This window comes from Ursus arctos, unplaced genomic scaffold (assembly GCF_023065955.2).
Source record: "Ursus arctos isolate Adak ecotype North America unplaced genomic scaffold, UrsArc2.0 scaffold_19, whole genome shotgun sequence".
Taxonomy (NCBI): Eukaryota; Metazoa; Chordata; class Mammalia; order Carnivora; family Ursidae; genus Ursus; species Ursus arctos.
Window position 1 is genome coordinate 21,743,023 of NW_026622863.1, and position 15,165 is coordinate 21,758,187.

General features: G+C 50.5%; 1 pseudogene; it reads right to left on the reverse strand.

Annotated features, from left to right (window-relative positions):
- Positions 1-12,645: 12,645 nt before the first annotated feature.
- LOC123000800 (nuclear envelope phosphatase-regulatory subunit 1-like) lies at positions 12,646-14,589 on the reverse strand (annotated as a pseudogene).
- Positions 14,590-15,165: the final 576 nt, after the last annotated feature.

Sequence of the window (15,165 nt, forward strand, 5' to 3'; positions counted from 1 at the left end):
CTGCCACCTGCCTCCCACCCCTGGTCCACCCTCTACACGGAGCCCGGGGAGACCGTCCTAAAAGGAGACCGTGTCGCTTCCCTGCTTAAAATCCTCCAAAGGGCAGTCTTGGGGCCGGGAGCTCATTATCTCACCCAGCCCCCTTCAATTCTCTCAATCTCAGTGTTGACATCTGCAAAATGGGGGGTTTGTTTTGCGATCCCCTGGGCCGACGACACGTGACTGCGGTAGAGCGGGCGCCGCAGCGGCGTCACGGCGTCACGTGGCCTCCTCCACAGGCCAGCCCACTCCTGCGGCCCCTCGCTGTCCGCCGTCTACCGCGGTGCGGCAGAACCCTCCCGGGTCCGACTGCCGCGCATGCGCCGTGCCGCCCCTGCACACTGCGCCAGCCCGACCCCGCCAGCCAGCCTCTGCCCGCCAGGGGCGCGGCGCCACCCCCCTCAACCACATACGCATTTGCCCAGGTCTGAGTGTCGCAGTGGGCCCCAGACGAGGTATTCTGGGAGCGGGGACGTGAGGCGGAATGGGAGTGACGTGGACTTGCCGCACACCATTAAGCCACTTCAGAGCCTGGAGTGCCGCCGCCGCCCGCCCTCCGATTCCTAGCCAGACAATACAGTCGCAGATGAGTCACAGGCAGGAACGCGCCTCGCCTCGGATGCTGGGCTCCGAGACAGGCGGGCAGGGGGAGACGTGACCTGAGAGTGGGTCCAATCCCAACCCCCCACTCCCGCAGTCCCCGCTTCGGAACTCGTCGCCCAGCAAAGCACAATCTCAGCCCATCCGTGCCAGACCGGGCCAGCCACCACCCCCACCCTACTGTGTCCTCACAGCCGCTCTGGTCACATGTGGGGAGAGCAGGGTGGGCACTTGCGTACACAGACACCTGACATCCAGCTCCTTTGTCTCGATGACCCCAACCAAAGCTCCACCCAAGCAGAGGATCTGATGCTACTATGAAATGGTTTCCTGTAGGTCCTCATGTTGAAATCCAAGTGGGGGAGGGGAGAAGAACACAATGAGATCGAGATTGCCGTTTTAGGACCCTCAAAGCCCCTCCTTTTGTTTTCCAAAGGTTTGGTGTGACACACTCTAGGTGCTTGATAAATATTTGAATAAACTGATGCAAGCCAGAGATCCTGGGGGAATGCAGCAAGAAGAGGTGTGTGAGGTGCAGACTGAGTTACGTGATGCAGGGAATGGTACCCTAGCTAACGTCAGCATCATTCTCACCCATGATGTTGGGGACCATCTCGGTTCCTTACATGGGCGTCCTTCTCCTCAGGAAGTTGAGCATCATTAAAAGGCAGCCTCAACACTACAGTCCTATGCTGACATCAGGCCAAGGGGGATTTTTCTAGAATCCACGTACTTTTGTATGTCCCATCAGTGTCCAGCCTGAGTGAGTTCCCAGAGGCCACACTGGCCCTCCACACCCTCAAGAAGCTAATAATCTAGAACAAGTTAGAACCAGAGTTGTCCTGGAAGGATGTCCAGGTGCTCTGGAGACACAGCCAAAGTGACCATTCTGTCTCCAGCAGTCAAAGAGGACTTCACTGAAGAGGTTTCTTGAGCTGAATGTTGACAGCTAAATGGGAGTTTGCCAGGTAGAGAGGAAGGGAATGACATGCCAGGGAGAGGAAATAGCCTGGAGTTATAAAAGGTCCTGGGAAGGTCCAGGAAGCTGGCCAGCCAGAGCACCAAGGGTGTCAATCTTTGTGGGGTGTCCCTGGTGTAACTGGGGAGCACTGGGGGGACAGGACCCCGCCCTGCACAGCTCTTCCTCCATCTATTCTCTGTGACCTTTGATGGGCCAAGTCACTGAGCCTTAGTTTTCTCATCTGCAAACTGAAAATGATGTTACCTACATCAGGGGACCTGTTGCAATAATGTTGGTGCCATTACCTGGCACATGCAGGTGTTTGGTGAATGCAGGTCACACCTAAAAGCTCAGGTCCCAGAAGGCTTCCATATACACACATGTCTACCTGACCCAACCCCCTGCCAGCCTCCTGAGCCATTTGGAAACTTAATTATCCACTAAACACCCAGACTGACCACAAAATATGCAATCCGAGGGTTCTTGGTGCCCCCTGCCCTAGGCGGCCCATCTCCCACCTCCCCACACCCCCTGCAGCCTCAGTCTTCATCTGAGAGTCACAGGGCCCAGAGGGAGGAAGGAGGGGGTACAGGGGGCCTTTAGGAGAAGACCTTGGGGGGACAACTGCTTGGAGTTTCGGAGGTGGTCAGCACCCTCCATAGCATCAGGAGCCGCCAGCGTGGCCCTGTAGGAAGGATACTTTCAGCAAATTTTTATTAGCACTCACATTATGCCAGTTCACTAGAGAGGTGAGCAGAGCCCCAGGGCTATGGAGGTAATGGTAGAAGCCAGGTCATTCTCCTAAGTGCACTGGGGAGTTATGAAAGAGTTTTCAGCAAGAGAGCGACATAATCCATTTTGCATTTAAGAAAGACCTCTGGAAGCAGCATGAGAGATGACCTGTTAGCCCACTTAAGTCCTCCTCCAGACGCACACATGGTTGCAGTGCACACGGGCACACCCACAGACGTGAACACAGACCCATGTACACACATGCATTTTTAGAAAGTGTAGATCCCAGGCCCTGAGATTCTTCATGAATTTTCTGGTGTGAAATCACAGCTCCCCAAGCAGCCTGCCACACCAGAGAGGCTTCTCTACCAGGCCTCAGGAGATCACATCCTACCCTCACTTCCCCCTTCAGAACTCTTGTTGGTTTCTGTGAGGACTGGGAGTGGGCATCAGACCAGCCTGGGGTTCACACCCAGAAAGCTGAGCTGGAAGGAGCCATGTGGAAAGAGGGATTCCAGGGTCAGCAGCAGCAATGGCTCCCTCTTTCCCACCCCCTCGGACAGCAGAATGAACATGACGTGCCTACCCCTCATCCTTGAAGCCAGTGACGGGCCTGACCCTGTTTTCCCCCTGAGGACACTGCAGCTCAGAGAGGTGAAGTGCTTTGCCCAAAGTCACACTCCAGGACGTGGCAGAGTTGATACCAGGACTCTGGGATTGGAGTTCTGAGCTCAGGCTCTCCAAAGATAAGCCTTTCATTCATTTATTAAACAGAAAAAAGATGGTATTAATCAGTGCAATTTGGCCAGTGGTCTCCATCAAAACGTGGTTCCCATTTGGAGGGGAAATATATATATATAATAAAAAGGATGTCTGTGGGAGATAAGGATGGGAACCTCTGGACCTATTCTTACACAAAAGTTCTGTCCACAGTGTCATCCCCAGGATCAGGGAGGTCAGCTGCCTCCTGGGACCTGGAGGGGACAGGCTCTTTGCCTGTTGGCTTTTGGCTACAAGCTTTCCCCTGCAAGAGCCCACTGAGCTCTACATCCAGGGTCCCTGCTCAGCAACCCCTAAAGGTGCAGTTTGGTTTCTGCAAGTCTAGTGACCACACTCCCTAGAGAAGACCACACTCATATCTCCCTGCAGTTCATACAGCTTCATGTCACTTGGAGCTCAGGAGAGACTGAACCAGTTCAGATCTTTAGCAGCATGGGAGGCTGGGTTACTTTTTTAGGATGTTTCCTCTCTTGCAAATGGGTGCTCTCTTGCTGCACAGACATTCAGGTATCACACCAAGTTCCCATGGGGGACAGGGAGATAGGGGAAGAGACATTTTCATTCTCTTGGCCTTTATTAGGCGCCTTCTAAGTGATGTGCTGGCTGACAATGGGGTCTTTGGAGTCCAACAGACCTAGGTTCTAGTCCCAGCCTGTAATTAGAAGCTGTGTGACCTTAGACAAGCTACATTACCTCTCTCTGAGCCTCAACTTCCTTATTTATAAAATGAGAATGAAAAAAGCATCATCCCCTTAAAGGTGTTGGTATAACAGTAATAATAATAAGGTTTCAGTTAAGCAATTCTAAACACCCTTCCAAAGCCAGCTCTGGGACCTTGAACTAGTTCCTCACCCTTTGCAGATCTGTTCCCCTTCTGTGATACGAGGACCTCGGGCTGGTCTTTAAAGGTCCTTCTAGTTATAAGATGCTCAGAATGCCATAGTCCCTTGCAGTTGTCTCAAGCAGTGGGATCTCACAGGTTCATGAGACAGGAGAACTCCAAGGGATCTCTCATTCCTGTTCAGGGGTCCACCCAGAGGAGATTTCCTCCCCTCCACCCACCACTGAGACTCCAACACACTTTTTGCCCCACCCCGGCCCCAGAACCCCCATACCCCTCAGCCCAGAGTTCCCCCAGTCTGGACACATGCTGTCAAAGTCCTCACCTTTTCCCCAGAGGTGGACAGCCCAGGGACATGAGTGTCCAGCTTGCAGGGTCAGGGGGTGCTAAATGGGCATCCCCATCATCTCTTTGTTTGTGTCTCTGCAGGTGAGCGGCGGGTCCTTCTTTACACGAAGTCAGGACTCTGCACGTGGGCAGGCTGGCTCCGCTATTCTGCTCCAAGGATTACATGTCCTTCAAACGTCCCTGTCCCTGTAAGTCTCCTCCCCACATCCTCCATGGCTCGGGGCCAGGCAAGGGCCAGGCTTGGAGTCAGGGTTGCAGAGAATGTTTCTAGGATGTTTGGCCAGAGACCTCCAAGGGTCTGATGAGGGGCTGGTGTGCTATAATGGGCGGGGAGAAGACAGAAGACCCCTGACATCTGCAAGAGACATCCCCCTTTTACCGATTCCTCCATATCAGCACTTCCCAAAGTGTGGGGTGGGGTTCCTCTGAGGGATATTAATGGGATTACTTTTTTGTTTTTTTAATTCTATGGCCAAATGAATGTGGGAAATGCTGAGTGAGACAAGTTAAGCAGCTTCTGTGACCATAGGACTTTTCAGAGCCTTTAATGTGGTGATGTGTGTTGTAAGGCTGCCATAGAAAAAAAAGCCTTGTGGCCTTCCTAAATTTAATTGACCACAAGGAATGTCTCCCAGAATTGGTGCTCCATAGAACATACTCGTCAGAGTTCACTGTCCTAAGGAAACCCTCCCTGCAGCATCCCCCCCATGAAGCCCCTTATTTACTAATTCATTTCATCTAATGAAGCCTTGAGATGATTTTGCCCATAACATTCTTCTCATGGCTCCCTGATGTCCATAAACCCAGGCGATGGGCTCAATCAGGTGTACTCCTGGGGCTCAAGGCTACAGCCCCCTTTGGCTTACTCCCCTAGTCTCCACCCGCCCCACCCTCACCCCGAGGTCCCCTTCTGTCCCCATGGCAGCCACCTGCTTTCTCTCATTGTGTCCCCTGTGCCCCCAAAAACACCATCACTTGGTGCAGTTTGGGAGGATATCCCTTCTCCTGGATGACTCAGGACTACGAGTCTGTGTGAAATCAAGGACCCCACCTTAGCCCCCCCTTATCTATTTGTCATCTCCCCTCCCTCATGCTCACTCTAGCGAATCCCTCACCCCCACTCACCAATGTCTTTCAAACATGTACCACTGGTTACATGTCACTCATCTTGGAGTCAGGGTCCTCTCTTCCAAATAGTCGAAACCTCAGCTGTTAAATCTTTGAACATCAAGGGACAGCTGCTGTGGGCGGGTAGAGGAAACTGGAGTATCCGGTCTGGGTGGGACCATCACCAGGCATGCCCCGCGACATACGGTGACAGTGGGATTCACTGTCCCCGGAGCGGTGTTCAGGGGGAGCCAGGTAAGTTATTGTTACTGTTGTCACTGCTGCTACGGCATAATCAGGAAATTGAAGCTTGGAGTCCCAAGCCAGGTGAAAAGGCTGCCACCCAGGGACACCTGCCCCCACAGTGGGCTGGAATGATCTCTTCGCCCCCTCGAGCAGCTGGGAATGGAGGAGGCTGGTAAAGGGTAAAACCGGGCTGCTCAGTGTAGAGGGCTTTCCAGAACTTTCTGGGGCCAAGCCAGGCCCCGTGAAGCCCTGTCTACACAAATAGAGGCCATCAGCACAGGACAGCCCTCTGCATACCCACCCCCTGAGGATCATAGGATGTGGTCGTGGATATTCTGGGCTGTTCAGAAGCGGTTCCTACACCTCTCTTCAATCGCGCCTCCCCCTACAGGCCCAGTGCCTGGCATGCAGTGAGCACTCAATAAATGTTTGTTGAATGAATAAATGTATAGTCAAACACTCTGGATGAGGAGCTGGAGGCGGTAGATGGGGGAGAAGCTGCAGCTCCTGACTCTGCCACCAGACTGTCTCTGTGGCTTCAGGCAGCCAGACCTCCTCTCTCAGATGAAGGGGTGGTCTGAGGCCAGGGGGTTCCAGGAGCTCGGGGCTGCTGGGAGGCTCCAGGGAAGGCAAGGGGGGCATGAGAGGGCACAACCCTCAGCCCCTCACTGCCCACTGCTTCAGCCAGAGCAGCTGTGCTTATGCCTATATGTTGGTGGGGATCTGCTCAGATTTCATTGGAGAAGTGGTCGCTGGCAATGGCAGACCAAGTGCCGTGGGGCTGTCCAGACCCACCCCTTCCTTCATCCTCCCTCTCCTCCTCTGCCAGATTCTTTTCACCTTTTCCAATCCAACTCCTTCCCTTTTCTCTGAACATGTCTAAGAAGTATTCACTGTCCCGTCTTTCAGCAACCCCAGCCTACTTCGATCTGGCTTCTGCACCCCCACCCCATATCCCATCCACTTCTGTGCCACTAAATCCAGCCCATAGCTTCTGGTTCTCCTTATTGGTCACTTCAGCTTTCTTGAGGACTCCTCCTGTGGGTTCACTGAGCCCTCTGGGTTCTCCTCCAGCCCCTCTGGGCATCTGGTCCTCTGACTATCCATGGGTGGTATCCCTTGGAAGTGGGGGAAGATGGATCCTTGCCACACCTGCCCTGGGATGCTGGGGTCCCTGGGGCTCAAACCCCACCCTGGCTTTCCCCCTCCGAACCCTCTAGACCTCATCCTCTCTGCTTTCAGCTGCAGCTTCTAGGCCAACAGCTTCCAAGGATCACTGTCCCCCCAGTTTCTGCCTGCCTTCATATTCCTTCTTCTGTCTTCTGCTGTCTGTCTTCCTGGGCAGCCCACACCCCTGCACCTCAAATTCAGCCTGTCCCAGACACAGCTCTTCGTTCCAAGCTGGCTTGGCTTGATTTTGCTCTTTGCTTTAGGGCACCACCACTGACTCAGTCCCTCAGACCCAAAATCTGGAAGGGACCCTCAGTTCCCCTCTAGCACATCCATCAACTGCCCGAGGAGACCCAGGGGTTTCCAAACTGGGTCATTAGATTGCCATCCAGGCTTTGCCCCCATCTGGGCCACCCTTCAGGCTCAACCTGGAAATCACGGCCTCAGTAAATGTGTATTGAACAACTGGACAAGTAAACGAATCAAGACAAGGCAGATGCCTTGTGGACGGACTCCTCAGCTCACAGACCAGAGACCCTCACACAAGTTATACAAGGGATGCAGAACCATGGAGCTCCAGACATTCTAAAAACACCTGACACAGGAACATTCTAAGGAATGAAACCAGAAATTCCAGGAGGGCCCTGACATGGACACACACCCTCTTTTTTTTTTTTTAACACCTCTTTTCCTGTGCTGTGAATTTAGACATCTAAAGAAATTGCTTTAACCTTCTTAGCTCACAAAATTATCTATCCCAGTACATAGGAAGATACCAAAGTCCATTAAAACCTGGAAAACTTGGGGTAGGAGCCATAGCTTGTTCGCATTGGGTTTCTACACCCCTACCCCCTGCCAATTGAGAAAGGAGGGAAAAAAGTCCCCAAGAGGAAAAATAAGCCCCAGCGTTTCCCGCACAAGACCCCACTCCTAGGAGTCAGGGCTCAGGAGACTGGGAAGAGTGAGCAGGGAAGGGTAGCTGGTGTAGGGGGAGAGCCTGGCAACGGGCAGGGATCTGCCTGGTTTCCACAGCTTCAGACACTGGGTGAGGCAGGACTGTCCCCTGGCTTCTTGAGAGTCACTCAGGCATTAACCATACCAGGCTGGGCCGACTCCTCCCAGGCAGCCCTCCGAACCCATCTCACCTTTCAGGCCCTGCAGCTTATCCCTGCCCCCCAGAGACAGCCACTCCCCTGAGTTCTGCCGTGAGAAGACTGAAGGCAGAGGGCGGAGGCAAGAACAGGCAAGGGGAAGCCCAGAGGGTTCTGGCCACTGCAAGTGGGAAGTCGGGTCTTCTGCCTGCAAGTGCCAGGCCGGTGAGCAATTTTCCAGCCTTAAGCCACTGAGGGAGGTAGAGGAGGACCAGCCTGGCTCCTCGGGAAAGCCTGCAGCGTGGGAGCCTTCTCCATCTGGCCCCAGCTGGGCAGCGTGGCCCAGGATTCCCCCAGAACCCAGGCTTCAAGAACAGATGCTTCCTAACCTCTTCTTAGCCACTGGCAGATGGCGGTTCCATGGAGCTCCCTGTGACATGGGGGTGGCCTGCCTTCCTCTGGCCATGGGGGACAGATCTGGGGGAGGAGGGGCTTTGGGAACCCAAGAGAGACTGAGCCTGTCTCAAAGCAGGAAGGAGGCAGGGAAGGTAGCATCCACCGATCCACAGAGAAGTCAGCTGGGGTTTGTCTCTGCTAAGCTCTTAAGGCTGCCCACAGGCTGGCAGGAAATACAGTCTGGCAGAGCCTCTGGGCAGGCTTGGGTCTCCCTCACTCAGAATCAGTGTTACGTGGTAGATAGTGCTTGGGTTCGTGTACAGCCTGGTGCTGACACTTAACCAGCTGTGCTATCGGGAACAAGCTATTTAACATCTCAAAGTTCCAATTTGCTCCTCTATAAAATGGAAACAGTCATAGCAGCCTTTTGGTGTGATGTTCAGATTGAATGTGCTCCACAAGGAGAATCTAAGTTGGTGCCAAGCACTGAGAAGATCCTCAAGAAGCTTGAAAGTCCCATCCTTTTGCCCACCTCCTCACTACACAGCTTCGTATTACCCACATCTTTAGTGACAGAGCAGAGTCTGTCTGCTCTGGAGACACACAGGGACTTTGGAGGGAAATCTGGGGTCCAGACCAGATACTACTGTTTTCTGTTCTGCTCACTGTAACAGTGACCTCTGCGGAGACTTGGCTACCAACAGAAGGAAGCACTTGAGGGCAAGGAACACAAATGATGGGACACACTCAGCATCTGCCACTCCTGTGCCCAGAGCAGACATTGTTAATCAATTGCAGCACTCCTTCCTACCGAGCCTCCAAGCAATCTCAGGCTCTCTGAAACACAAGCAAGCACAGCCCAAGGATCACTGGCCTGTGGAATGAAACCCCTGTCCATTCCTTGCTATTGTCTTGACTTTGGAGCAGGCAAGGGAATAGACAGAACAAGTGATTTCAGCTAGACATTTCTCTCTGAGTTTCAGTTTTCTCATCTGTAAAATGGGGATTAATAAAAGGCTCCACCTCAGAGGACTGCTGTAAGGATCCAGTGAGCTATCCCAGGTCAAGGGCTTACAAGGCCTTATGACCATCTCTTCACATGGTTTCCTTAAAGCAGCCCTAAAAGAGAAGGGTGAGTGTGCCCATTCCACACATGAAAAAGCTGAGTCTCAAGGACATGCAGGAACTAGTCTAGGTGACACAGTGAGAAAAAGATGGGGCCAGGGATACACCCCAGGTGAGTCTTTCCAGGACTCAATTTTAGCTAAACCACAGATGGCCAAAAGGACAAGGTGAAGTCAAGTCCACGCCTTCATCCCCGCCCCTTGGATGGAGAGTCTGCTCTGCAGCAGGACTTCATGGCCCCACGAATGTCCTGGCTGCCCGTCCTCAGAGCTCTCTGGTCTAGCAGAGTCTGATGACAGTGGGTGCTTGGCATCTGCTCGCTAATCTTACTTTTAAACGCACATTTTCTATTAAAGTCCCTGGCAGGAAGGTATGCGCTTCAGCTTGAACGCCTAATGTGGTAATACTGTAGGTATTCCCCACTTTTTGACCATTTGAGTTACGCCACTTCACTTTTACAAAAGACCCATGTTAGTACCTCTTTTCCCTAACCAAAAGAAATTGGAAGACAGTTTTGCTTTTCCAAAAAGTAAAGAATGTTCAGCATTTGTTTCAAAGCAAGCCATTATAATAGAGGCAGCTAACACCCCAGGCAGCAAGAGCGGCCCCACCAAGCTCCTTCCCCAAAACCACACCCAGCAGCATCTCTACATCCAGCCACCAGAGCTTAGAACTGTGTCTGTGAGCATCTGTGCCTTATCTCAGTTAATTCTGTGCATCCGTTAGCAAGATGTAGCCTAAGGTATCAGAAAAGCCTAAGAGAGGTTATTTTTGGAGTCTGGAAATGCTAGAACTTTTTTCCAAATAAATGACTGATAATCGCTTCTTCACTTTACACAATTTTGGCTTACGAAAGGTTTCACGGGAATGCTCTACATTCAGATAGCAGGGGAAACCTGTAATGGCAGCAGTACCCCCCAGCTTTTGCAGAGCACTCCCGGCTCGCAGGGTTCTTGCATTTCACTGCCCACCCCCTCACCGAGCAGTAAGCTCCCGGGGCAATGTCGTCCAGCTCCAGACTCTCCCTGAGCTCCAGACTCATACAGCCAACCATCTATCCCAGTCAGATGTATGTCCACTCAGATGTCCACTCAGGGTCTCTAGAACATCTCAGATGTAACATGTCAAGACCTTACATCTTGACTCGCGGTCCCCCACCACTGCCCATCCTCCTCCCCATCTCACTAAGTGACAGCTCAGTCCTTCCTGGCATTCAGGCCCCGAATGTTGTCAGTTTTCACTGCTCTCCATCTCATCCACTGCCAACCCCATTTAACAGATTCACCTTCAAATCTGACTCCATCTTGTCCCCTGGACCAAGACACCGTTGTCATCACTTGGACCACTGTCCAGCCTCTTCTGCCACAACCAGGGAGTGTGGGAAAAGGAAAAATCTAGAAACTGAGCCTTGGGTTGGTGGAAGGGAAAATGGTTTCTGTATCTAGAAATCTTGCTAAGGAAAGCACGATCCTCAGAGTTGTCACCTGTGGCATCCCAAAGCCAAGTGCAGTGGGAGGAGAGGAGATGGATTTTCCTACAAGCAGGAATGTGTAAGGACATTGCCATTTCTCTGCCAAGAGCTACGCTAGATTAGCTCCCCTGAAAATCAGCTCTGCCGGCATCTGGAACTGTGCCCAGGGTGACTGGGAAAAACTGGACGTCCTCTTTGACGTCACTGCAGAAGTGTGCAGGCCTGCTTGCTTTCCAGAGAGAAGAGAGAGGCCCCAGTAGAGAGAAGTCACACGCCCAGGGACCCGCCAGAGGAGAGACTATATTCAAAAGCAGGGCTTCTGGATCTAAGCCCAGGGCACTGGCCACACTGACCCCTCTGGGAGCTCGAGTACATTTCAACTCCCAGAGTCCTCTCCATTTGCTTCTCTCTGCTTTTAAACACTGTGTCCTCCATCAGTCCCCCAACAGTCAGCTTCTAGAGGCTGCTCCCTCTGCCCACCGGACCATACCTGGACTCCATGTCTGTAGGTGATCGCTAGGCCTTGCTAGAGACAGTCATTCCAGAGCTTCTGTGCCCATACCCCAGGCTCTTCAGGCCCTGGATAATACTTGTCTCCCCTAGGAATGGGAATAAGGGTGAGGATTGGGGGTGGTGCAATAAAAACATCAAGAATAAAATTTTATAAACATAAAAGTCAAGGTGGGCCCCTCTTAAGTTGGATGGCAGCCTTATTAAAGAGTATCTATTTTTGAAATTTCAGGTTTTCGGTTCAATGAAATGAAAAGAGTTGCTCATGACATAATTTAAACTTTTTTCAAAAATCTTTTTTTTTTTTTTTTGAGATAAAAAGTTGCCTCCAACATTTTAAAATATTGACAGTGGTCCCAAAAGTTTCAGGACTGTGGTTACAGCGCAGGCGGCTATGGTCTGTGCGCCGTGTGTCCCCGCCACCCCCTAAGGGCTGGGAACCACAGCCCTGGGCACCCCCACGCCCCCCTCAGGAGGGAGCAGGATGATCAATGACAGCTGCGCGAACGGGCGCGCTGGCGCATCTACTGAGCGTAAAATCCAATTATCTAAAACAACATGACTATCAAATTCTCAGACACTGTGTAATTTACAACAGGATTTGTATATTCAGAAACCTGTGGAGTGTTCTTTGAATGCTTTTGAAATATAAATTATATTGAGTATTAAATAAAAACACTGAACTAAATAGAATCACCACAGTTGGGGCGGAAGTTCAGCGTAGGGTTTAATGAACGTTTACCCATCATTTCGATCTCAATTCCTGCTCGGTCCTAGCACATCCAGCATTTCTCTCGCAGTAGGATTTATTTTTAAGCGCACAAGAACAAGAGGCCCAGCTCTGCGCCATTGTCTTCTTACGAGAGGCACGGGGATGGCAAGGTGACGAACACATGTAAGAGGAAAAAGGTGCACACAGTGTTTTCTCTTTGTTCAGCACTGGCTTTGACGGAGAACAGAAAGCAAAAACATATCATAAAAACAGAACAAGGGTCTGTTTGTAAATTTGATTCAGTACCCAAGGACCGTCATTCTGCTGCAGAAACCGTTGCAGGATGGAGGTACTAAACGGACACGAACATTGAAACATAGGTAATGAGAGGCGCCTAAGGGACCGGTCATGTGAGTCATCCTCAAAAGACAGGCCGGGTAAATATCGCACATTTCCTGTCAGCTGCTGCTAAGACTTGCATTTTTCCAACCGAAAAGGAATCCTGCGGGGCTTTTTACTTATCACTTGTTTGAAGAAAGGCTGTTTTAGGTCCCCTCATTGAACACGAGGCCTAGGTTGCAAAAGTAGTTTTCCTGTATCATCACAAGACGAATGATACTCCGTTAATACTGTTTGACATTGAACTGTCGTAACTGATGGCGCTGCTTCTCTCTTGAGTATCCGGCAAAGAACTAACCCATTAAAGGGAAGCAACTAATTGTGGAAAAGTGGATTGTTCCACAAAGATGTGAAGAAGGACCCTTTTGTGTCTTGGGATCTCTTAACCACTTCCAAGCACCTCTACAGACAGGAACCTCCGTGGGAAGCGTTCTCCAATGTCCTGGGGCAGGTTGCAAACGATGAATGTATTAAGAAAGTCTTTCAAAACCTTCTGCTTGCTCCAGCCATGGCCTTGACCCTGTGCACATCTCAGTCCTGTTAGTTCCTTGGCCCCCTGCCCACCTCAAAGCCCAAATTCCTACCAAAGATCTTTCTTTTAATATAGTCAAACTTATCAATTTTTTAATGATATTTCTGTATCTGCTTAAGAAACCCAAGGCGCTCTCCTCTTGAAGCTTTACTGGTTTGCCTTTCACATTTAGATCTATGTCTAGGGGTTATCTTTATGATTTGAAGGTTTCATTGTCGTATATTGAGCACACACTATGTGTGAGCATCCTGCTGGGCAGTGTGCTTTGAATAGTTCATAGCAGAGATTGCTGTTCCCATTTTATAGATGAAGTGATAGAGGTTCAGAGGGGTGAAGTGCTCAGAGGGCCCTGCCTGCAAGAAGCAGAGCCAGGCTTTGAATCCAGGACCGTCTATGTCTTACTTAGCCAGAGCCTAGGACAAGACGCACTGGCAGAGGAGCTCTAGGCTTCCCCCCAAGGAAGGTGGCTGAGGAGTGACGCTTCTCAAATACTGGTGAATAAAGAGCCTGGTACTGAGGCTGGTTTGGCTCCAAAGACCACTAAGGGCTACAAAGCAATCTTGGGGGTTCAGGGGATAAAACGCTTTTCCCAAACATCTCATAATATTTCTAGGAATTCATATTCCACGAGCCACATGCTGAGAAACAATTCCAAAGCTCTGTGGCTCAGTGTGACGTTAACAATCAGTTAAGATCACCAGGATTTATCATGGCCGAGAGGTCTCTGGCTTTGCCTCGTCTACTAGTTTTTCTCATCCTACCTACGGAAGTGACATATTAATAGATTTCCTGGTCTTAAACCATTCTTGCATTCCCAGAATAAGCTCTCTCTATTTCTGGGATGTTATTTTTAATACACTGTTGCCCTGGTGGTTTCCCAGATGGCCTCATAAATTCTGGGAGCTGAGGGAACCTCTGTGGAGCAGGGGACAAAGTCCCATCACCTCTAACATTTTCCAGAATCAGAACCCACGAAAGCAAAAAGCCAAAGCAAAACCTGAGGAAGAGAATACTGTGGCTCAAGTACACGGCTTGAGCCTGGACCAGCTTGTGGTGGGATAGCTGAGGATAATTTGTGGCATTCATAAATTTAACATGTTACATATCAATTATTCATGAACTTCCTGGAAAGTCCATGTTGTAGTAAATGGTCATTTTTCCAGGCCATGATTTTGAGTCTTGTAATGCAAGCTGGAATGTGGGAGCTAATCCCCCCAGCTGATGGGTGGGCCAAGCCAGCCCCCCAGATCTGCTCCCCCAACACAATTACATGACTTCCTACTCATGGAGCATTGACCGTGACTCAGCCAGTGTTATAAAAACCTGTGTTCTTTGTGGAAAACAGCCTAAGAGCCAACATTAGGTGTTGACAAAAGAGGAGAGAAAATGAGGAGGTCGGGGCCTGTGATGATTCTAGCAAGAAAATGAGAGTTTGGTGGGGTTCAAGTGGAAAGCCTAATTCTGTCATGGCTTTGTTTCTGTAATGTCGGCCAGTTCACCATTCGCTCTGTAGAAATAGGGAAAAGTGGTCTGTGACACATTACAGTGAATTTGCCAGCCAATAAATAAATTATCCATCAAACCAGAGATCCAACTTTAGCGAATAATAATAAGACAGTAAGCTTACAGAATTTAGATATGTAGAAGTGATAGTACATATGAGTTAATTTTGGTGAGTTTATTTAAGTGGTATCTTAATAGTGGAACAAATCACTTTCATCTTATATTTATGGAAGCATGAAAGGCCTGTGGGTAGTCACTTAGATTTTCCAGTTATATTTTAAGGTAGTGGCTGAGAATCTTCTAGGCAGTGGAGCACTCTCCTGTTAAGCCTGATCGGTAAACAGTTGGAAGCAGAGCCACTCTGTGTGAAGGGAAAGTAGTGAGCTCCATCATGTCCCAAGCTTCTCCTCTCGGCACTGGGGCACCTGTGTGGGACCTCTTGCTTCCCACGGTTTGAGAGGTTCATTTTGGTCTGATTTGTATCATGTTCGCAGTGTCTAGCACACGTCCAGACACAGAATATGCACTTAGTGAGTATTGGTGAGTGGATGGAAGGGTGGACGGATGGCTGAATACATGGATGGATGAATGATCAAGTGAAC